Source organism: Cyanistes caeruleus, chromosome 14 (assembly GCF_971803275.1).
Source record: "Cyanistes caeruleus chromosome 14, bCyaCae1.hap1.1, whole genome shotgun sequence".
Lineage (NCBI taxonomy): Eukaryota > Metazoa > Chordata > Aves > Passeriformes > Paridae > Cyanistes > Cyanistes caeruleus.
In genome coordinates this window covers 10,587,259-10,611,683 of record NC_141714.1, presented here as the reverse complement: position 1 = coordinate 10,611,683, position 24,425 = coordinate 10,587,259, and the positions used below count along the sequence as shown (strand labels likewise).

At 40.2% G+C, this 24,425-nt stretch overlaps 1 protein-coding gene across 13 annotated transcripts in view; it reads left to right on the top strand.

Moving 5' to 3' along the window:
• Positions 1–435: 435 nt before the first annotated feature.
• Positions 436–24,425, top strand: part of STAG2 (STAG2 cohesin complex component) — a 76,068-nt gene continuing 52,078 nt past the window's right edge. For 4 of the 13 annotated variants that reach the window (XM_086850483.1, XM_086850477.1, XM_086850490.1 and 1 more), the window contains exon 1: positions 436–796. The gene's annotated coding sequence lies outside the window, so the exon portion shown is untranslated. Of the gene's footprint in view, positions 797–917; positions 1,261–1,708; positions 2,076–24,425 lie in introns of those variants that run through there. The other 9 variants (XM_086850488.1, XM_086850480.1, XM_086850486.1 and 6 more) reach the window with 6 other exon arrangements.

Here is a 24,425-nt window from a genome sequence, read left to right as displayed (position 1 = left end):
ACTGGGCGATGGGCAGAAGCAGAAAGCATCCCTGGAGAACGCTCCCGACCACGCGAGCTGCCATCGGTGCCAGCAGACATTGCTTCTGTGCGCGTCCTGCAGTTCCCAAGATAAGGCACCCTGCAACCGTGCGGGCAACCGTGCGCTTATCTCCCCAGCCACGGGCTCCTTCGCGCACGACTTCGCTTCCTGGCGGCGGAACGTAGGGAGCGAGGGCGGCCCAGTGGCGCGGGGCACTTCAGTAAGGCCCAATTTCGCCTCGGTCGGACGATTATGTCTAATTACTGCTAGGGCGCATCGGCAAAGAGCCCCAGGCCTGCGTGCGGTCGGGCGCGTCCCTCGGGCTGGCCCCGCGTCCGAGCTGCCGCTCCTTTTTAGGCCGTGCCGCGGCCCTGCTCTCGATCCGATCCCGGGCCCGCCCCACGGCAGCTGCGCGCCCGCCCCGCGCGCGGCCCCGCGCATGCGCCGCACCTTGTTTACCCCGCTCGGCTCGGCGCCGCCGCGGCCGGCCGGCAGGTGTCGCCCCACGCCCAGGAGAGCGGGCCCCGCTGGGCGGCCGCCAGGTGGCGCCTGCGCCCTCCATTCGCCCGCGAGCCGCCGAGCAGCGAACACCCCAAACAATCCCCAGCGCCGCCGCCAAATTAAATAACCCCGACCCGCCCGCGCCCCGCGCCCCCTCCGCGCCTACAGCCCGGCACCGACCGGGACGGGCGCGCAGCCGGCGAGCCGCGCCGGGGATACGGGAGCGGAGCTGCGCGCCAGGGCCTCCTCGCTGCCTACGCCGACACTGGGCAAGGTAAGTTAGAAAATGGCGGCGAAGCTTCTGGAAGTTTGGCGGGGGGATACGGGATCGTGGTGCGCGGCGGCGATGAGAGGCCGGGCCGGGGCCCGCGGCCCCCGGGCCCGCGCGGGGCGCCAGGCCGGCTGGCCGCGGGGACTGCGCGCAGCCAAGATGGAGGACGGCGGGGCCGAGCCGCGAAAACACTCCAGCCCCCCGCTTCCCCACCCCCCGTTCCCTGCGCGCCGTGGCGGGGAGGGGGGAGGCGAGCCGAGCGCGAGTGAGAGAGGGCGCCGAAAGCGGCCCCCCTGCCCGCCCCGGCCCCCTTCCTCCTCCCCAGAGCCGGTCGCGGGCAGGCCGGGCCCGGCGCTCGGCGAGCTAAAATGGAGAACCGCCTTCTTCTCCTCCTCCTCCTCCCCCCTTCTGCCGAGCCGAGCAGGGGCTGCCGGCAAGATGGAGGACTCGGGCATTGTGTGCGTGGGGTGTGTGTGCGGGCGAGCCGGGTCGGGCCGCTCGGGTGGGCAAGCGAGGGGAATTGGGTCGGGGCCCGAGCCGTGCTCTGGGAGAGCGCTGGGCCGCGCAGAGAAAATGGTGGGGCGGCTACCGGTGCCTTGGGGTCGAATGTCGGGGGGGGCCGCGGACAGGGGACTCGCACCCCTGACAGCACTGGCCACAGCTCCTTTCCCCCTGCTCCCCGCTGCCCAGCTAGCCGAGTTCTTTCTTCCAGCCCGCTCCCGGTGGGTTCCCCTCGCAGGGTAGTGCCGAGGGATCGAGGTTTGTCTCCTCAGTTTCTCTTCCGAGAGCTGAGGCAACTCTGGCCGCCCTTCCCCATGATTGCATAGGAGGGCTGGCGGGAGGGGGGCTCCTTCGGTCCAAGTGAGGACGAAGGAACTGACCTGCACCTTCCCCACCGCCTCCCTTCGCTGCCCCCCCCGCCCCGGCGCGTAGCTCGGGGAAGGCCTCTGTGGGTCAAGTTTTCCCCTCCGAGTGACTTTGGCTGAGCTCCTCGGCGGCTGTCCGCTAAGAGGAAGAGTTGTGGCAGTTTCCGTTCGGCTTCCTTTATTTTTTTTGTAAAGAAAGGGCGCTTGCCAACTTGTGCCGGGGACGCCCGATGCCGGGAGCCGCGTGTTGCTGGAACCCCGTTGGGCTCTCGCCGGCCCCGGTGGGGGAGGGGGACAGGAGGAGGAGGAAGGAGAATGCTTCTTACTGGGGGGTTTTGGCGCCACTTTTGTTTTAGATAGTGTTCCTCTGCCCCCTCCTCCTCGGCACGCACTGAACTGAGCTGAACCCTGCCCAGGTAGGAAACGAGAGCTTTCCTGGTGTTTCTCTTTTCTGGGCGGTTTTCTCTACACGTTTTTTTTGGGTTTGTTTTTTTTTCTTTTTTTTTTAAGATTTTTATATATATAACTATATACATGTATAGGTGTTGCTGCGGTTAGGGACGGAGGAGTGAGCGGCCGCAGATGGCTGGGCTAGCAGGCCCTGTTTTCCGGGAATTCCTCTCCCTGCCCAAGCGCATCCCTGGTGCTGGGCGTGCTGGCCTTGGGGGCCCGCACCTCTGGGCTCCCGGCCGCGCTGCCTCCATGCCTTCCTGTGTTCTGGTAGCATTGGGTATAATCCGTCTGCCCCGTGGAAATCCGGGACCACCGACCTCAATTTTTTTTCCCCCTTTTTTTTTCCCCACCTTGCCCCCGAGAGCTGGCGCGGAAGCGATCGGGCCCCTCTTTCGGCGCTTTTGTTGTATTTATATTTTTTATTGTACTGCCTGGGCCCGGCTCTGCTTTCTCGTGTTCCCATGGGATGCGGCGTTAGGAGGTGACACAAAGTTTCGATTACCTCCTAGTCCGATGTTCTAGTTACTGAGGGCGAGTGGGCGGTTGGTTGTTCGGTTTGGTGTTGTTTTTTGTTTGTTTGGGATTTTTTCCGTTTGTTTTATTTTTTAATTACTTTTTGGCAGCCCGGGTAGCGCTGCTGCTGGCCCCCCCCCCCGCGCTCGAAAGCTCTCCCTTCCCGTGCGGTTCTCGAGCCACACCCTGGCGTGTCCGGTCTCCGAGGCGCCTGAGCCGCCGGTGTGACCCCGCGTTTTCGCTGCGCGCCCCGGGGCCGACGCCCGGCGCGGGTTGCGGGGGGGCCGTGCCGGCGCGGTCCGGGCGGGCGGGCGGTTGCCGAAGTGCGTCACGGCGGCCCCGCCGGGCCTGCTCGCCGCGCCTCGGGCCGCGCCCGCCGCCCATTGGCCACCGCCGCGCGGGAGGCGGTCTCTTCCTCCGTGCCCGGCCGGGCCCCTCCGCTCGGCTCGGGGCGAGCGCGGCTGGCGCTGCTCGGGCTCCGCTCGTCATCCCGCTTGCATGTCTCACGGGGCTGCTGGAAGGGAACCGGAGGAAAATGCCTTTTGGATCGCTTCTCTGGAAGCCGTTGCACGACCGCTTTTATCTGTTTTGTTGAATCCTGTTTTAAATGACCAAGAATGAGAGTTCTTACAGCGAGGTGTTCACCAGCCATAAGCCTCCCTGTGAACTCTTGGCAGTTCCGTCTCGATTTGTGATTATTTCTTTCTCGTTTGTAGTGTTTGGCTATTCGAAACAACTTTTTCCGTTTTTCATAGTCTCTTTTCCTTGAATCAATAATCTATTTATTATTCTTGCAATATTTATCTTGTATTGAACTCTCCCAAGACTTATCCTTGTACAGGTTGGCTGATTGTATGTAGAGAAATAAATACCATGAGTGATTATGCAATTGACCATCATTAATCTCTGTCATCTTGGTATCACTTGTTCATTATCCTCAACTCATAATTTTGTGGATTTGTCTTCCTGATGATCAGTCACAAACTCAATACCACAGATCTGGTATAGGGCTCTTTATTGGGTAAACACAGTTTGTGTTCTTTTATGGTATAATAACAATTTCATTACTAAATGAAACATGGTGTAAGAGTTGCCTTGCTTTTAGCATAAACATGAATATTTTTGCTACTGAAAGCCCTGGAGGTGAACAGGCTGGAATTCCCTCACTGTTCTGATTAATCAAAGACTAAAAAATTTCGAAGTTATACAGAGGAGAAAAATATTAATTGAATCCCATCTCTGACAGATAGATCTTGCTCTGTAACTCATAGGGCTCATGTTGGTAATTCTTAACAAAAACAGTGACATTTTTTGGTGTTGTCTACAGGTGGGCTTTGTGCAACCTGTGAGACAAAACCCTGAATTTCTGTAGGTGTTGTTTGTATTAAGGTAGCTGTGGTAAATTTAAGGATGGCTGTTGTATAAGCTTAAATTCAACCAACCAAAAAACCCACAAGCATGGAACTAGTTGATAGGAGAGACTTTAATTTTTCTGTGATACTTCTAGCATTCAGGTAACTTCCAAGTTATGTACTTGGGCCAGGGGTATGCTCTTGTAGCTTTTTCATGCATTTACAGTTTCAGGAATGCTGAATAAAGTCAATAAACAAAGTAAGGATTTGTTAAACCTGTATTTAATAAGTGAAGTTAAAATTTATGTACAGCTCTTGTCTTTTAGATATAAGGTCTTGATGTTTTGCAAGTGAAAACTGAAATTAATTTGAGTTGGTTCAAATCAAGGATTCTGTGATATTTGAATATATTTCTAAAAAATTGGTTTTTGTGAAATGACAAGAAATTACTAGTTCATAGATTATTAAAATACTTAGTTTAAAAATGTATTATGTTACTTGAATAGCATTCATTTTATAGATTGGAATATTCAGTTAGCTGGTTGGTAATTTAAATCAAATCCCACAAATATATCATATTTGAACTTTACATGTTCAAGTCTTTCAATGGTTGGAGTGAAATAATTTCCACTTGGAAGGAGTGTAAATATAATTGTCAGTTAAATGCTGTCTAGGTTTGTTTTGTCTTAGTATAACTTACCAATAGCAACTGAATTATATAAAAAAAAGTAATGTGGACAGCTTTTCTTGAATATTACATGCTACTGCAGTCTCCTGTAGAAAATAGCTGCAGCAAACAAACCACTTGAAAGTTCCTGCTTTTGGTGGTGGGAGCAACTGTATTAGACTTAGTTGTCATGAAATGATGTTGGCGCATCAAGGCTTTGTGAACTTTTTTAAATTAGATTGCTCTTCTGTCATTCCTCGTTTGCTGTTTTCATTTGTGGTCTTACTGTCTCAGTTGTTTTGCTGCAGGCAAATATTTTAGGAGCTTTTCTGAAACTTGCGTGTCACTAAGAAAAGGTATGTTTTACAGAAACCTGAAGTACTTTGGTTGCTTATTTTCACCAAATGAATCCCAGAAAATAAGCAAATATTTCTGCTTGTTACTTGTGCTTGTTGGTTGTGGTATTCTGTGTTTTTTCAGATGAGACAAGGTTTTCGACTCAGTGTGATCTCTGCTTACAGTGGCATTTGTTCTCTGGCTAAATTGAAAACTCAGAATATTGTAGGTGTCAATTTCCAAATGGTTCTCTTGGGTTTTGGTGGTGGATGTTGTTTTGTGTTTGTTTTCCTCTTTTTTTCTTTTTTTGATGTAATTAAGAAAACATACTGGAAGCAGGAATATGTTGTCTATTTGGTCTCTGTCAGCGAGATGTGAGAATTTCCAAGAGCTTCATCTGGTTGAGTACTTGTTTTGTCATGGAAAGAAGTGATTGATAGCAGCCATCAGCATACCAGTTTAATACTCTTAAATAAAAGCTTTGCTCTCTTTCTCGGTATCATTTAAAACATTCATATTCTGAAAACTTCATCTTATATGAGAACCATTGAGACAGAGGAAGAGAGTGATAATTTAGTCCTTGGGAAACAGAGGTGAGCAGGGAATTGGAGTTTTAGGTTGGAAAAAAAAAGCTTGCACACAGCAAATATATGGAGGAATGGAAAGAACTGTTTTTCATGTGCATCACAAAAACGTAAATGGTGACATCGCCTGTAGCCGTGGTTTAGATTCAATACCATCCAGCGTTTTAGATGAACTCCTCTTTTAAACTCAAAGGCTAAGTAAAAACGGGAATTCTTCAAAGTCCCATAGTTCCCCGGGTCATTGACACCGGCAGTCTTGCGGTGTGGGCTGTTCTGGGCCCCCTGCTTCCGGACCCTCCTGTCCTGTAGTCTCAGAGGTGGAGCGGAACGGGGCTGCAGGCACGTGGAACGCCCTGGTTAGGTGCGTGGGGCCGCTCCCGGCAGGACGGAGCGCGGGGCGTGCCGAGCCCCCGGCGGCTGCGCAGCGACCGCCCCCGGTCCCCAGGGGGCGCCCCGGCGGCGGGGCCGCGGCTGCGCGGCCGGGGGAGCCTGCTGAGGGATGGGGCGCGGGGAAGTGGCGGGGAGTGCCTTCGGTCGCCTTGGCAGTGTCACATCTGCAGCTCTTGGGCGAGCATCTGTTCGGTCTAAAAGACTCATTTGGAGAGTAAACCAGTTAAGCACTTCCATTCAGTGAACAGATTTCGTGTTTGAAAATTAGCACAGTGACTTTTTATGTTAGAAAAAAAAAAATAAGCTTTCAAAGAGTTCTGCATTTGTGGTTTTAAGGGTAAGTCTTAGGATCTGATGTGATTTTTGACAAGGTCGGGTATTTACTTAAGTGTGCTATAGCAAAACTCATTTTGAGAGTAAAAGGTTAAAATTTAAATTTTAATCATATGTTGTTTTAACTAGAATTTATTTTCCTAAAGTATTCTCATCTTGAAGTTCATAAAAATCTGGTAAAGTTAGAAATTAATTTTTTGTGAGAATAAATTCAAAGTAAGGGAAATCTCTGAAGGTGACCTTCATTTAGATCATCACAGACAATTGTAGGACTGGTGCTGGTTTGTTGAAGTTGGGAAGCTTGTCTCAAGAAAGATGTTTCAGTCTTTGAGTGTATCAACACATAAACTATATTATTTTTTTCTTGATCCTGTCAGTTTGATGGGTGAAATCACTGAGACTAGACCAGAATCCTAGATTTGATGGGTTATGCCATTCCATTATTTCACATATATTCAGTCAGTTTTTAGTATCTCTGTATTTTCCAAGTTTTCCACTGTTTAATTGTCCTAGATCTATGAGATCTTGCGTAGAGAAGAGGGAAAGGGAAATATTCTTTCACAAACATTTCCTGAGATCTGGCACCCAATTTTGGAGACAGCAGTGTGGGAAAATTTGATCCCTCGGGGTACCCCTGTGGCTTTCATGTGGCAGCTGGCTTTTCCTAGCTTTTACTGGCTACAGATTTGCATGGTGGAGCCCTGGACTAGTCTGTACTTAAACTTCTTTATGCCAGTTTGAGTCAGAAATGAAGGACATATAGGACTGTATTTGTGTTCAGCTTGCTTTTGTCTTATTGCGGCTTCAGAGGGAAAAATAAGTTAGTTGTCTGATAGCTGCTTTGTCCATGTATATACTTAATTGTTGTCTATTCTGCACATTTTTTTTGATTGTGTAGCTAGCTATGATTTCTGCCTTTGGAAGGCTTATTTTTGTACGATATGATCAGAAGAGGGAGTAGATGTAAGAAGATTGTCATATATAGCAGGGTAGTTTGTGATCTGTGATTGAGAAGCTGATCACAATACCTACCCAAAAAAGTATCTGAGAACATGTGTTGGTTGGTTTTAGGTTTTTTTGTGATTTTTTTTTTTTTTGGTAGGTAGGTGAGGGGTTTATTTTCTTATGGCTCTGAATTTAATGGCTTATTAGTCCTGCCCTTACACAACCTTTTATGCATTTTACTTTTCTATGATTTATTTCAGTAAACATTAGTTATTATATTAGAGTAAGGGAATATGTATGACACTAGAAAACATTTTGTTTTCTGTGGCATTTTTTTGTTACTGCTTCTCTGTACCTCTAGACAGGAAAGTATTTTTGCATCTGTTCCCATTGTTCAAGGGTTGATAGAACAAGCTGATGACTTCTGCTTGTGTATTCAAAAAGGTCTCAAATAGTGTCTGTTGCCATATAATGGATATCTTAGCAGTGATTTAGATTGATAAGAATTATAGCTGAAATTTCAGGGTTTCCTCTTAATAAAATAATGCATTTGAATATACTGGCATTTTGGAAAAGACAAAACATTTCTGAAACTACAGACCATTTTTAAAAAGTAACAATGAACCTTAGATATGCATGTTTTAGTTATTTGGGGTTGCATTCCAAATTTGACTTTGGAGTTGTGGCAAAGGTTTGATGAAATGCTTAGTTTCTGGCCTGTGAGTGAGCTGTGGGTGGTGTGGAGGACACATGACCCTACCTGCAGGCTCCCCTCAGGTTTCTCCCTCTCCAGTGGTACCTCAGTACCAGCGACTGCAGGCATCATGTGATGAACACTCTGCTTCCTGGGAGGGTGAGTGTTGTATTTTGTGTGGTCACATAGCAAAGAGTACTTAATGCAGTTATTTTCCTATTGCTTAGTCCATGTGAACTGACTGGAAAGAGATGGGCATTGTCGATGGGGAGGTAATGTTGCAGTTCTTGGTTATGGCTGAATTGCAGCTTTTTACTGAACTGAAGATTTCAGCCTAAGACCTTCCTTGCAGCATCATATCTGGGCGAAAGAAAATTGACTTCTACTTTGTTTGCAAATAAAAATAAGCTGTTCAAGGTAAGGCTTTTTCAGTCTTTCATGCTATTGTCTGTTATTCCTTTACGTAAAACTCAGTTCATCCCTTAAGAAGGATCAACTGAAAATTTGGACCATATCAAGTCTTAGTAAGCAGATAATAAGCAAGTGATATAATTACTTGATTTTTTTATTTTTGTCAGAGTATAATCTTCCAGCAAGGAGAGTTCATTATAAGTAGGGTTATATATATATATATATATATATATATATATATATATATATATATAAACTATTATAAGAGTTTGTATTGAGTAGGGGTGTGAATATTAAAGGTCTGTATTTTTTCATGTGTTACTTTTATTAATGTGCTGTGGGTAATTGAATATATGGATTACTGAAGTTACAAAAATCTCTAATGTAAGTAGTAAGTGTCAAGAACACAGACTCGTAATTTATGCATGCATTTGAGGTGTCTGGTTTTCAGTCTGAAGGTGACTGTTTGACAGGAGTCCTGGAATAAGGCGTTTTTTATAATTATGGATACAGTGGTGAACTAATTCAATTTGTGTAAGATTATTATGATGTTCTTTCCAAGGGAGGAAACTGGGAAGACTTGATCAAGCCCTTTTTTTTTTTTTCAAAATGAGAAAAACCAATGGCTGCAGTCTATATATCGTATGGCAGAGCTGTGCTTGTGGCAGGGAAATAGGGAAGAGAATTGATATACTGTAGTTTGATTTAGGGTAAAGAATACAATTTAAATGTATTTGAAAGGAGGAAAGTATCATATTAATAATTTAAGATTAATAACATAAATATTTGTGAAACCTGGCTGTTTTGTACTGTTTGGGATGGGAATGGTATTCTTGTAGCAAAGTTTCAGTTTGGTGTATGGCTGTATGCTATTTTTATTGTTTTTTATGTACCTGTTTGGACAACTGTATCTGAAATACTTTCTTTTAACACCAGTGAAATAAAGCTTTGTGTAATGAATGCACAGTTGCTTCCTGGAAGTAATGCCACAGTGAAAAAATTATTTGTGTTCTTGGTCACAGAGTTGCTTAGGTGGGAAAGGACTCATGGAGGTCTAATCCAGCCTTCTTAAATCTTATCCTGTAAGGCCACTTGTCAAGTTTTGAATGTCTCAGGGGATAAAGTTTCCACAATCTCTCTGACAATCTATTAGGCTGTTCCTATTGGAAGGTCCTTCTTTATTTCAGATTTTAAAGTTATCTTAAATTCCTGTGAAGATTCATGTGCTTCACCCCTTCAATATATGTTTAGAAAGTATCCCCTGATGCTGGAGGCTTGGGACTAATGTCCTGATTTAGAGCTCGTAATGTTTTTTTTGCTGGGAATTTTAGAAAAAGTGGTAAATGACTTTTTGGTACCTACTTTTCTCTTCCCTCTTGTTTCATGTGCTGTATTTATCTTGTGTCTGTGCTCAGGCTTCACTTACTGTGTCTGATGAAGTCTTGCAAATAAAACTCCTTTCCTAAGCATTTACCTATTCACTTAAGTGTCATTCATACACTAATCAAAATGATTCTTCTTGCAGTTTTCATATTTAAGCAGATATATTTTTATTCCTTCTCATAAGTATTATTTCTAGAAACCTACAGTTCATTTGAAACTATGGTAACCAGAAAGGAAAGCTGCACAAGTATCTCTTTTGGATCTGTGGTATAGGTCTGTTGTTACTTGCCTAATAAACAATTGGTTAAAGAAAAGGTGAAACTGGCTTTTGCATGTTGATTGACCAAACATAGAAATGGTTTAACAAGGCAAATGCTTCAACAATGGAAAATGTTTGTGTTTTCTTCCCCACTCAATTACATTTATTTTCAATAGTCTACGTTTAAGCTGTTCTTGTTTTATTGTGTGCTTCCATCCAGTTAGTTTTGAGAAGTTGTGTTTTCAAAGCTGATATTAGTATTTGATTAATTTAAAAATGTTTATCAATTAAAAAGTATTGCTGATGCAGTGATATGTATGCTTTATTACCACTCTGCTATGAAACAAACCAGATTTTGTACACAGATGGGCTGTGGCTTGACAGTTGAAATATAATAAAAAAAATAATCCTTTAGGAATTTCATTTCTCTTGCTGCATTGCATTGTCTCTGTTATACTGCTAAATTTCTATTCAGCAGTACATTGGTTTTAAGAAAGTTAACTTAGAGTATGACTGAAGCTCAGATTAGTACTTGGTACTAAACAGAAATTTTCAAAGGTGGCATGATACAGATTGTTTACATCAATATGATACAAAAATGTCAAAAACATATTTAGACACTTTCAATTGTATAGCATTGGATACAAGAAAATACACAAAGTCATCCTCTTCATATATGGTAGTCACTCATTAAGATTCTTCCTATTCACCTCCAAATGCAGTAGCAATCTCTGTAAAATTGAATTCTCAAGGGTTTTCCTTTTTGTACCAAGGGGCTGTAAACTATGCACAACATACCTTGCATTCAAAACTGGTTACAGAGGTTTTGTTTACAAGAGAGGATTTATTCATTCTTGCATAATCCTACCAATGGGCTTAGTCTTCCCCTATCTCCAGTTAAGGGAAGCATGGAAAATTCTAATGGTTCTTTGGATGCAAGATTGACTCAATGTTCCTGGTAGCTTGGAGATTTAAGGAACTTACTGAAGTTTTTCAGTTCCTTTACAATAAGTACTTGTTTGTTAGTATATAAGGAGTTAAGCATCCTGGGAGATGAAATGTGATTACTATGATGAAGGAAAATATAGCAAAAAAGATAGGAAAAGCAGGTACAGGTAAGAATATGGTGATGAATACTAGAGCCATTTCAAAAGTACATTGTATGTCTAGTTCTGTCATCTTCTCTTTTTTATTCTATTGTGGAATGTGTTGGCACTGAGTTACTAGATACGTACAGTATAAGTAATTAAGGCTTTAATGTAGAAACTTAATCTTGGAATGCATTGCCAGACATGGAAAGGTGCAAATGTTTGTCTTGAATGTTTAATTCTTCAGTTTCTAGCTATCAAACATTAGAGGCTTTGTGAACGGGATTTGAAGGGGAGAAATCAAACTGATGATCCATTGAAAATGTAGTTTTTTCTGTGAGGGTAGCTGGTGGGGAGACTAGCTACTTTGCTGATGTGAAAGAACATAATTGAGAAGTTATGTAACAAAGTAATTTTTCAACGTAACTTCACATACAGTTTCCTCTCTCATTCATAGTGTTCTTCCTTCCATGCTAGTTCGCTTCAAGCTACTGAAGATGAGCTTTCCCAATTACAGGGCAATTCCTGTAGGTACTACAGTAGGTGATGCTACTAGGGTGGTTCTGTCTCTGTGTCCTGACCATATGCTCTGTTGTTGCGTTTTATGACTGCTTGAACCCTACAGCTGAACTGGTTTAAGGAGCTAAACTCTGAAGAAGAATATTTTTTTGTGGGTTAAATTCCTGTGGTGTCAAACGTGTGCTGCTTTTGCATGAAAGAGGATGTTGGAGCCTTTGGCCAATAAGAATACAGAAATAGTCAATATTTCAGTAGTTGAAGTGTTTTATCAGTTACCTGGCCAAACAATAGTAGCAGTGTCTTCTGTAACTGTAGAGCCAGGAAAAGAAAATTTTATTCCTGCTGTCATCTACTACTTTTGTACCTGGTCTTACTCATAAAAACCACCAGGCTGACATGCCAGTTCCAAAAGTAGTCCTCTAATCTTTGCAGTGATCTCCATTTTATCTTCCCCCCCAAATGTTGCAAAGTTTGTCATAGATCAGTTAGAGTTCCACAAGGAAATTCAGGACTGCAGTTCATTTGCGTGAATTTATGCAGGCAGGAAGATGATGTGTATTTTTCTCTGGTTTCAGTCTGTGTGCTGGTTAGAAGTTGTGCAGGTGTTACTGGGAATAAGATGGAAGGGGTAAGAGAAGATTTTAAGAACAGTTATAGAAGATTTTTCTTGCAGCTTTGGCATAGTTAATCAAATGCTGTTATAAAAACCTTGTTAGACCTCCTCCTTCAGCTGGATGCTTACCAGCCTGCTGTGGTTAGATCTTATTATGAGCCTTTGCACTCTTGAGTTTTCTGTGGTTCCTGGAAGCTGCAGTGCCAGTTCTTTACATGAGGTGTGGCTTTGGCCTGTTTACAGAGTATGGACCATGCTATGCAATGATCCTATCCCTCATAGGTTCGGTGATTTTTGGGGCATGCTGAGGCTACAGGTCTTATCTCTTAGAGTACGTGATAATTAAATCAGACATGCAATTTTTTAATCTCATGAAGAATTAATATTGTCCTTCAGAGATATTGAGAAATGCCTGAATACATCATGTGACTCTCCTCTTTACATCACTTTTGGGTCAATTTAGACCATTTTGTTTTCTTCCCCCCTTGGAAGAAAGTTTGCAGAGTGTTCTTTGCAACATGGGATTCTAGCTAAGAAGATGCTGGCTGTCTTTATGTGTTTGGGAAGAGCTTTGCTCTTGAATGATCAGAAGCTATTACATTGTGACTCACTGCCTAATTCCTCGCCATTTTAGATTTTAAATCCGGGAAAACTAGTCTAATCTAGGCAGAACTGTGATGTATTGAAAATAAGATTCTGTATGAAAACCAAACTGACACCTACGCTGAAGGCTGACTTTGGTTTGTGAAGTTGTAGTCTGGTCAGGAATACTAGGCAAGCAGGAAAGTCGTATTTACAAGGTGTTTGGAGTTCTGCAGATCATTTTAGGTTGTACAGAGGATTATAGAGATGTGGGTTGTTCAGCATGCATTTATATAAGCTGTGTTGGAGCCGGAGTTTTTTTTGGTGTTGGAATTTGTAGCAGGCAGTGGGCATTGGTTCTCCCCAGTTTTGCAGGTGCTCCTTAGAAGGACTGTTGTGAATATAGCTGCAATTGCCTGAGCTCTCTGTTTCTTCTTACTGCTGTTGAAATGTTTCTGTGGGACTTCCCTGCTTGGAAGCATGCCAGAATGATTGTGTGGGAAGACTTAATACTGGCTACTTACATAGCATTTTGTATGTTCAAACTCTTTTGCAAATATTAACTAATCTTTATTTAATATTTGAGCCTAATTTCTGTCAGTATAAATCAGTAACAAACAGTTATGACCCCTATTTTTTTGATGTCAAAAGAACAAAATGCTGTAACTAGAATAGTAAGAATAATCTTTATCATCTCATTAACATACCATCTTTTGTTGCTGTATTCTTCTGGTTTCATGTGATGTAGAAAAAAGTTACGAATGAAGTGCATTGCTACTCTTCAGGAGGTCTCTGCATTGTAAAATGGTGACAGTGGGAAGGAATCACATTGTGTTCATTTTGTTTGTGGTATTTCAAGCTTTTCTGTGTTGGTTTTTGTTTCTGCAATATTAAGGTTTATTTCCTTCCAGTCTGGGGAGCCATGGCATATTCATAACAAGTAATACTGTGAGAGTAATATTCATTCTGAGCTTGCTGCTTAAGAACTGTCATTCATCTTAAAATGTATGGTTAGGTTCAAAATAACTGTAAAAGTTACTAAGGTTTACCCTACTTGTGTTTTGGCATTATAAATGCCAGTTTTCAATTACCTGATATTTGTTAAATAGAACTGCTATGACAAATTCTTTAAGCTATTAGTGGTTTAATTATTGTAAGGTTCTCACAGCACCAAACCTAAAGCAGCTGTGGATGTTTATATTATGGTCCCATATTTTACTTTGAAAATTACTGTTATATTGTTTTTTGTTGATGCTAAATTTAATCACTACTGATTGACTACTGTGTTCTATGGCAGTGTTTTGCTGCAGCAGTATCTAAAACATAAGTGTATGGATTTCAAACAGATTTATAATTAAAAATGTCCCATTTGAGTGGCAATTTTTGCAGATTGTTTTGCATTGTATTAGCCAGCTTTTCTACAGCTTCCTTTTATTTTGAAGAGATAATAAAATAGTTTTTTTCATGTAATTTACAGCTGTAGTTTGCATGAAGCGATAAATGTGTATTTGAATTTAGATTGGATATGTTTTCATGTTAAGCATCTTTTAAAAGTGTGGCCTCAGTTCTGGCTTAAGTGTTAAGAATTTGTCATTGCAGCTTTTGCTTTGGGAGTTAAACATGGAAGAGTTTTATACAGTGAATTGCATGCTGGAAACAACATGGATTAATAGGAAGAAGTATTGAGGTGTCAGGGTCCTTAGTATAGGTGTGATAGTATGCTAAACCAGCTCATTTCCTTCACCACGACTGGCCTGGACACTCCTCCATTGTATTGGGTTCCATCTTGGAGACACTCACTGAATGCTAAGGGAAATGAAGTGGATTAGACTTATTGGTCTTAAACTTTTAACAGAGAATTCAAAAAGAAATCCGCTGAATTAATGGTTTTTTTTAAAATTTGTTTTGATTTGTAATAGCATTATTTGTAGAAGCTACACAAATCAATGAAGAAAATAATTAGAAATAGAACTAGTTCTCATTACATACTCTTGGAGTATTGAACCTACTGAATGGTGAGTGCAGTCTGTGTTGGAATAAAGCTAGTCCTGGCTTTTCATGGACGAATGGTAGATTCTAATGATGTCTGATGTGTTGAAGTAATTTTGCAATAATTAATGGTAAAATGAGCTAGTGGTTCATTTTTCTGCAGGAATTTAACAATTTTCTATTTCTGTCACATCTCTGCTGCTTTCATTGCCATTTTATGTAGGTTTTAGGCAAAGGCGATCAACTGTTGGCTTATCAGAACACTGAATTTATTCAGAGAGCACAAACTAGAGTGAGTTAAGAATTTTCATTACTGTGGAAAAAGCAGCATGTGGGGCCAGGCTTTTCTGTTTCATAGCTGGCTAGGTAATGCTTAGTACAGGCACTTGGGTGTTGTACTAAATATTCCTTGTAGTGCATAGCCAGAGAGAGTAGGCTGGATTTGGAGCAGTGTATGGCAACTTCTAGAGCAGTTGTAGCTACCAGAACAGTACGGACATTTCTGTTTGCTTTTGATGGAATTGGACGGTTGATTATGTCTGCCATAGTGTCTCACTGATTTTCAAAAGAGCTGTTTTGCACCGGCCACTCTTTTGTTGAACCAGCTCAGCTTATTAAACTGTTGGACATCTAATTAATTTGAAAAGAAATTAATAGGTTGTTCGTCAACAAAGAATATGACAAGTGCCTTTGACTATGAGGTATGGCCAGAAGTAAATGCAAGGGGGCAGTGGGACTGCTCTTTTTCCTGTAGCAACCCATCTATTTTATTGTATTATCAAGCTAATATGGTTACTGTTTGTAGTTTCATTCATTATTTATCAAAAAAAGAGGATAGTTAATGCAATATCTTCAAAAAATGCTATAAATGTCCTCTTAGTTGGTAAGTGAAAGGAGTAACAGAATAAAATTTGAAATTACTAGAATTTGGCAAAGATGTTACGGTTGAACAGCTTCCTTTTCTACAGGTCAATGACAAGTTGACAAGAAGTAGAAAAGGCTAAGATTGTGAAATATGAATGTAAGTGGGAATGATGGAAGTGCTTAAGTTGTAGAATGCCTTTTGTATAACATGTAATGTGCTTTATATTCTATTTAATAATAGTGGTGTAAAACCTTTTAACTGGTGGAGAGCGTGGTAGTTTAAAATGTCTATTCAATTTTTAGATTTAGTAGTTTCTGTACAAAATACTTAACAATGACATTTAGAGTAGAAGGGTTTGTTTTGCAGGTCATATATTAGACTTGTGTACCATAGTATATAGAGCATAGTTTCTATAGTTTCTATGACCAAGAGTCATGGAAACACGGGATATCTGTGTTACTTAGATTTAAGGGGTTCTCTGGAGCCACTAGTCTGGGAATACATTATACTTCAAATGAAATGGAGAATGATTCATCACGTGTTTTGGGGAACCTGTAAATGGCTGAATTAATGAGATATCCAACAGTATAAGCTGAATATTGCTGTAAAATCATTGCTGTTTCAGGCATCATACAAAACCTTAATTATTGCAGTTGTCACATCCTGAAACAGTATCTTGTAGCAAATCCGAAGTTTTTATCTTCTATGGCAATAACGAGCAAAAAAAGTTATTTGAAAAATGTATTTCACCAGTGTTTTTACTAGATCCTCAAATCTTGAGAAAGTGATGCTATGGAATATCTTTATGGTTATACATGGAATGAGTTCAAAAGGAGAGCAAAATAGGTTGTTTATGTTAAGAGAAATGTAAATTGCTGAGAAATAGAGCTATCAAAATGGTAAGGAAAAAGTGGCTTAGACTATTTTAATGATACAGTATAATGATAAATTAACATTGAAGAAAATGCAAACTCATGGCAGGAAGGAGTTCCTTTAAGGAAAACGTGGTTGGGTATATACTACTGTATTTTGCTTTGTTATAGTCTGTATTTGCTTTACTGGACAAATAAGGTGTTTACTTTTGGAGATACTTAATCCTGCTATGTAAGTTAGGTTTTTATTCTAAAAATACTATTGTATTTTCATTCTGTAGATTAATGGTGACTTTTGAAGCTGTGTGTTCTGTATGTGTCTTCTCTCTCTTCATCTGTGTTCTTGACAACCTCCTTTTCCCCCAAAGCACACAATTCAACCTGTGCTAGCTACATAAAGGAAGGGCTTCCATTGTCTGTAATACTGCTTTTAGTATTGCTTCAGATTGTTTAAGCTGTAGAAGAGTTAAATCTCATATTTAGTGCCCATCTCTTGTGCATAAAGCCTGACAGCATTTGTAACTGTCAATAAATAAAAAATGCCACAGCTGCATGTTATTAGGAAGATGCTGACTTACTCTTCCTGTGCTAACTTACTTCTTCCTGTTTGTAAAATCAACCTGTGATCCAGCAGGTTTAATGATGGATCGCATACCCTCTGTCCAGGACAGAAGATCTGGTAAATGCAGAATTACAGAAAAGGAGTTGTGGGCCTCAGTCTAAGGGACATCAAGGTTTTTTGTGTATGTAATCTGGACTACTTTTGTCCAAGTATGAACACTTGTGTTATCACAGTCAAAGGACTCTTGGGTGTGCTTTCATGTCTTGTTGGCACAGAAGACAAATGCTTATGCAGAAACCATGGAAGATGGTGTGATTTAAGTATCATGCTGCAATTTTTGACTGTCTCGTAAATTAATCTGTGTTTAGACTTTTTGGTGGCTTAATTTTGGAACGAGCTGGTTTTTTTGTTCTAAAAATGTCATGCAGTGGGTTATTGTTCCCCTGAGTGTTGTTTCTTGTGGACTGTGTATGTTTACACTATAGGTGAGCATACCTGCTGTGTGCATTATCTCCTTGTATTGCTTCATGGGGTATAAAATGAAATTCATAAGTTACATTATTGTTGAACTTCCTAGTAACTGTGAAGAATTACTAGACTACCTATCTCTTCATTGAGATTTTAATTAAAGATATGGCAGAAAAGCCTAATTTTACTTAATAAATAGTAATTTATAAGGTAAATACAATCCATATCATAATGGCAGAATATTAATCTTCTGATGATAATTTGGTAGCAGTTACTTTCCTGAAGTAATTCTTTAACCATGCCATTTTCATTTTTTCCTCCTGCTCTCTCATTCCTGCCCCCAGATATTTAGATTTATGATTAGCACCTGTCATTTAACACTCTTAACTACTCTGTCTTCTGGAATGCTCTTCAAGATATGATAGTGCTGCCCTATTTAAATGATTTTTTTTTTTTTTTGCATTGATGTTTTCTAGCTCATCTTGTTACGTAAATGGTCTTTTGAGTAACAAGTAGGAAGGGGGGCGTTGTCAGTAATGGAGATGTAGGCTAATGGGTCCACATCAACACTACCACTGACAAAGCATAGGAAACTCTACCAGGACCTTTTAAAAACAGTCTGCTAAACCAGGGGAAGTGTGAGGGCACCCTAGGGTCCTAGGGACCTGTTCATTGCTATGGAAGTAGACTTGATCACTTAATACCAGTTAGGGCAAAAGGCTGGAAAAGGAGAAATAAAATATTTTCCCTGATTTTGTCACTCGCAATTCTTTATCTAGATGTGCAGTTTCCTATGCAGTATTACAAAGGCTTTTTAAAATTATTTTTTAAAAAACACAGTTTTAGACTTCTATAGATATGCCTACCTGTAAGATTGTGAAGGTCCACAATCTGCTTAGTCATGAATTCAAGTTCATAAAGCAGTTCTCAAACTTAAATTTCATTTTGTTCTTGTATGTATTGATGGAGAAGGTAAAAAGCACAGACTTTTTTACTATATCAGGATAGGTTTTTACATTAGATCAGTCACCTTTAATTGAAATTATTCATTACTTTGCAGTGAGATGTACAGGATTGTACTCTTGAATAAATGTAAGAAATTTTCTGGTCATAACAGTCTCTTACTATTTTTTTTTTTAAGTGCTGCTTCTGATCTAACTTGGGTATGTAATAATGTGTGCTACATAAACTGGGCTGTGAAAACCGAAGCTTAGAAAAGTGATTGTTGAAGGCCACAAATAAACAGGCAAGCAGGTGGGTTGCTGAGTTCTTGAGGGAAGTGGGGTTTGTTAGTGTTAGGTCAGATGGGCACTGCAGGTCTTTCAAAGCTAAGGGAAGAATTTAGAAGGAAAACGTGAGCTTTGATGGTCCTGCTCTTTGCTTTATATGATTTTAGTGATGGAAGCTTGAAACTGAGGTGAGCTTTAATGTTTCAGTTGTTTTGGAGTAGCCAAAAACTCCTAGGTAGATTGAACATGGTGGATAGTCATCCAGCTCTGTATTCTTTGGCCAACCATGTTTCAACTTTGTACAATATACCTTGCTCAAAGGCCTGTTGTAAAACTCACATCCTGCTAAAAAATCCTCTTAATTTCTTGTCAGGAGCGTTTATACTGCACTGGTGTCCAGCTGTGGAGGGAAAAAAAAAATGGCATGCATTGAGTGCTTAGTGTTTTTTCACATAACAGAATAAAGCGTGTGAGATTCAGGAGGTAGCCACTAGAAGATTCCATAGAATTTTTCACAATTTTGTGCCTTAACTTTAAAAAAAAAATAAAATCTTGTCTTACAGCGTTTGTTGAGAACACTTCTGTCAATATTTTGGCTTTTTCATGGAGCAATACGAGACTGCCTTGTCTGAAGGGTAACTGTTAGTTTAATAGCCTGTTTTTAGGACAGTTATATAGTTAAAAAGTTTATAGTTAAAAATCTGCCTTTTAAAAAATAATGGTTACATTTTTCCAAATATTTATGGGGGACAATATATTTCAATTTATACACTTTGTCCAAATGGATTTCACTGAACATCATTCTCCTTGTGGCATTAGAACCGCTGCTGAATCATCTGATGAGTTACTGCCTGGGTTTGTAATTTGACTGCCCATACTCCATGCATTTGTAGGGTTTTTAGTTTGGCAATTGCAGAAGCCTTCCAGGAGTTCATAGCAATTGTCACAGGCTAAAATGAGACTTAAAACTTCTGTGAGAATGCCTGGTTCTTGATTTTTCTTCTGATCAGTAAGAGATCATAAAGGTGCCTGTGCTACAAGGATGGATAGATAGGGTTGCAAGTGAGTCTATATGTCTATATGCTAATACTCAAGAAGGTTTTGAAGAACTAGATATCATCTGTTACAATGTCTTTTTTTCTTGCACCCCACATGAAAATACAGTCAGCACTGAAGCAGGCATAGCAAAAAAAATTGGCTGGGGGAATATGAGGAAGAGGAATACTTTTTGGTCCAGGTTTACAGTTTTCTTTGGTCTTTTTGTGTTCATTCTTATTTCTGGTTTTAAACTGTTTCATTGGAATACAGATAACCTGTGTCTGGTGTCAGTTATAAAAGTTTGTGAAAAGTCTTTCACATGACTGGAAATTAATAAATTGTAATTTTATCAATTTTTCCTAAAATTTTACTCTTCATGAGTGATTTTGTCTTTATTAAAAATACTCAAACATCAGTATTTCCCATGAAAGAGGAGAATTTTGCCAATTGTGGCTTACCAAAAGTTTTTAGTAGTAAGTTCTTTCCACTCCTGACAAAATGCTCATGTATCCCTCCTTTAATGTGACTGAGGGGACTAGAATGCTGTAGTAGTGCTGGCTTGATACTTGTGGCTTTGTACTGAGAAGGGGTGCCCAAGTCACGGGGTCATTCACTTTTTGTTCTCTCCCTGGCAGTGGATGCGGGGATTGCTACCTGTGTGTGCATCCATGTTACTGATGCTGCTTCAGTTACAAGCAGTTTCAAGAGAAGACCTTGAAGACGTATTGTTTCCTTGGGGATTTATTGCATTTGCAACATCACACCTCTGATCCTACTGCTTACAGAATATGATTATCAGCCATTGGGACTGAATATTTAAACATGGTCACTATGTAGTGTTTCTCTTCTCATCTCTGATTCTCTTCTTTTTTTGTTGTTGGTTTTTTTTTTTTTTTGTTCATCATTAAAGATCTCTCTCCAGTCTGCTTAGGTTTTGTGGACATCTTCTATGTGACGTTTTACCTGTATTCATTGTTCCAGTGTGAGTTCTGTCTACTTCTCAGTCTTGCTGACAGACATGTTGATAGATTTATACAAACTGAGTTTCTATACAAAATGCATTTTCTTCATTTTCCTGAGGAAGATAAAAATTATGTTGTTTCTTCTAGTCATCAGGCAATCTGTGGGTGCTTCATATTGTTTCTGTGCCCCTGACCCCCCTGTTAGCCTTGTGTGCTCCAGCAAACCAAAAAAATCACATGAAAATGTTTAGGTTTTGCCATCACGTTGCCTAGATGAGAACTGCTGAGAAGTAGTATGTCACTGCACATTAGAGACTGTGATACAGAAAACATCAAATGGTGTTTTTACCTGGACAGTTCAAATACTTTTTGTTTGGTTTTGTTGGTTCCAGCACACCATATGGTCTCAGTTTATGTTACACTACTGTGCAGGAGATGCACATGTTTTAAACCATGTAATTTATTACTAAATAAGAAATAGCATTTGTTTAGTGTGTTTTTTTAAGTGTAGATTTCGGGAACAGTAAGCATTAAAACTTGAATTTTATCTTTTAGTTTCAGAATAGGGAATTGTTGTAGTGTTTGTACCCTGATGTGTTAATAGGTGAGAGATGTGGTTTAAATAGGCAGCCAGGGTACTTTGTCTTCTCTCCCCTGCAAATATTAGCTGCCATTGTGAACAAGAGCATTGTTTTGGTAAAGGGGAAACATTTAATAGCATAATTTTATGCCAGTGCTTGAGGGTTGTAAATATAGCAGTCCAGCATATACTTGGAGATTTCTTGAGCTGGAAATTGCTGCATGTATTGCTCCAAGATTGTACCTTGTATGTAAAGTGAAATGCTTGATGAGCACATAGTTTTCTTCAGACTTATTGGAGGACATGAAAATATTTTGGTATCTGCTTCTGGGAATAGTGTTGGACAGTTGTCTTTTTCTCTGCAATTTTTTTTTCCCCCCCTTCTATTTAAATTAAGGGTATTGATTCTTAGGGAAGTCAGGTTGTTGATATTGTTAAAATTCTCAGTTTATATTATGCAGTGCTTAACTGCAATTGAAACAACTTTAATTTTCTCTATTAAATGTTCTTTTGAGGGGCTTTAGGGGACTTGATTGCCTTCTAAAATGGGTATATTCAGGCTTTAATGCAGAATTAAATACAGAAATACTGTAATGTAAAGAATGATTAAACTTTCCTTGCTGCAGAATGTATCTTGGTAGTCTGTACTCATTATACAATCACTTTACTTGCAAGGAAGATATGTGCATTTGTATATGATACAGAGAATTCTGAGGACATTTTGTAAGACCTGAAAGGGTAAGGTATCCCTTGTAGATTGAATTTTTTTGTAATCATAAAATGCCAGAATTATTTCCTTAATTATATCCTAAGTGTTAAGAGTTTTATGCATTTGTTCGCAAGAAAGCTGTGTGAATAACAATTTTGATGGAGTATTATTTTTATGTATTGCTACAAGAGTGAAAAGGCTTATTTAGAGCTTGTCACTGGTGGTATGTTTACTATGTGTAAATTCAGCACTAATATTTGATATCTGAATTTTAACTTGCTGTGCTTTCTTGTTTTTATTAATATACATGGATGTTAATTGGAGTTAATTGCCTTGGAGACCTATGCAGAGTTCTGTAAATTGAATGATATTTCTGGGTCTTGCAAAAGCTTTTTTTTCATTTCTCAGATGGTGTTTGTGTGCTGTGATTTTCTTTTGCTGTTGAACAGCTGTGGCTTTGCCATTCTTGTGCTTAGTCTTTCAGCTACCCCAGCTGTGTCCTTAGACCTTTCCTTACCACCTAAGTTAAGTTCAGGAGGAGCTAATTACTGCTTGTTTGGGGCTGTCATCCATCTTCTCTGACCTTTCTAAAGGTTTGGTGCTGCTGTCTGGCTCCCTCTCTGCTGGGTTGCTGCTCTTACCTTTGTTCCTTCCCTGCAGCTAAGACGTGCACAAGAGGAATTTTACTACTTTGTGGCCTAGCAGGTCTGTCTTGCTATGATCAGCTGCAAGAAGTGCATGTATGTGCACAAGAGGAATTTTACTACTTTGTGGCCTAGCAGGTCTGTCTTGCTATGATCAGCTGCAAGAAGTGCATGTATACCTTCCTGGTGGTTTTTTCCTCCTGCTGTGATTTCGTAGTGTACTGTGTATTATACTAGCATTTGCAGTTCTAGGATAGTTTTTGCACTTAGCATATGAAATCTTAAGTTAATTCACATAGTAATAAAATTTATGTTCTGTAATTAATTTTTTTGGCAGGCATCTGTTTCACAGTAATGAATTGGTAGCAGTTCCTAAAATGTCTGTTGACTAGAGAATTGTAGGAAAGCTGGCATTTAAAATGTTTCTTGTAACTGCAAGAAGTGGGCAGCTTTGTCTTAACCCATCTTTTCTCTGAAAAACTTAAAAAATTTACAACTGAAATCTATCTAAATTTTAAAAACCAGTACATTGTTTTTCTCTTGATCTCTGAATTTAAAGTTACTTTCCCTTAATCTCAAAAACACCCTGAAATAAAAAAAATCATATACAAAAGATATAGTCATTGTGTTTCTTAAAAAACCCACAAAAAAACCCAAACACAAAATCTGCCAAAGAAAAGCCCAAGTTGACATTGTGTTATTTATTATCACCATTGTCCGCAACACTTAACAGCAATTGAAAACTGTGGCTCTCGTTGTAGGTTCTTTTTAGGTTGCTTGTGAGACTAAATTTGTAGCATTTAATGATCTGGGATTTTCATACCCTAGGGCAAGATTATAGTAAGTGGAGGTCAAGCTGAAAAACCACCAGACCTGATTTACACTCTGATAAAAATGTTCTTGTCTAACAATTAGATTGAATGATATTACCTCTTCTTAACTTGTGCTGGAAATTGTTTTATATTGTTTCAAGACCAAGGCAGTTACATGCCAAGACAGCCTCCTCTGAATGGAGTATTTGTCTTGCTTTTGAAGTTTATGGAATTGCAGAGGATCCAGGTAAATGTATCAATGGCCCCTGGCACGTGTATTGTGGAGGACAGGAAACTTACTCCAAGCCAAATGTGATTTTAATATATATAGTCTTAATGTGATGTCCCTGTGAAAGCAACAGGCAATGATGCTGTGAAATAGGGAGAAAGAGAAAAATCTTGTAAAGACCTAACTTTTGATTGTTGACATTTGAATCTTCCCAGATATACCTGCTAAGTGTGTCTCAAGATTTATGCAGTTACTTCTTCAGACCAGTTGATTGACTAGTAACCGATGTTTTGACACTTGTGTAATAGATCATGATCAAAACAATGATAGTTTTTTAATATATATTAGGTGAGCAATTAAACCGTACTCTGAAACATTAAAAGTGATTACATTTAGTTAATTAGGGCAAACTAAAGGAAAGATGGTAAATACATTTCAGTGTGAGCATTGTGTTACTATAACTAAACATGCAGCTACTTTATCGGGTGATAATAACTTCCAGTGGCATGCCTGTATAGAAATTCCATTTGAGTTGAAACAAGATACTATACTTGTAATCCTGATTAGTGGTACAACAGCATGAGAATTCTATACTGCTGATTTATTGCCAGAGCAGTTCTAAACAGTAAGTGACTTTTTGAGTAAGAACACAGAGTTGGCAGTTTGCATTAGTAAAGAGATTACT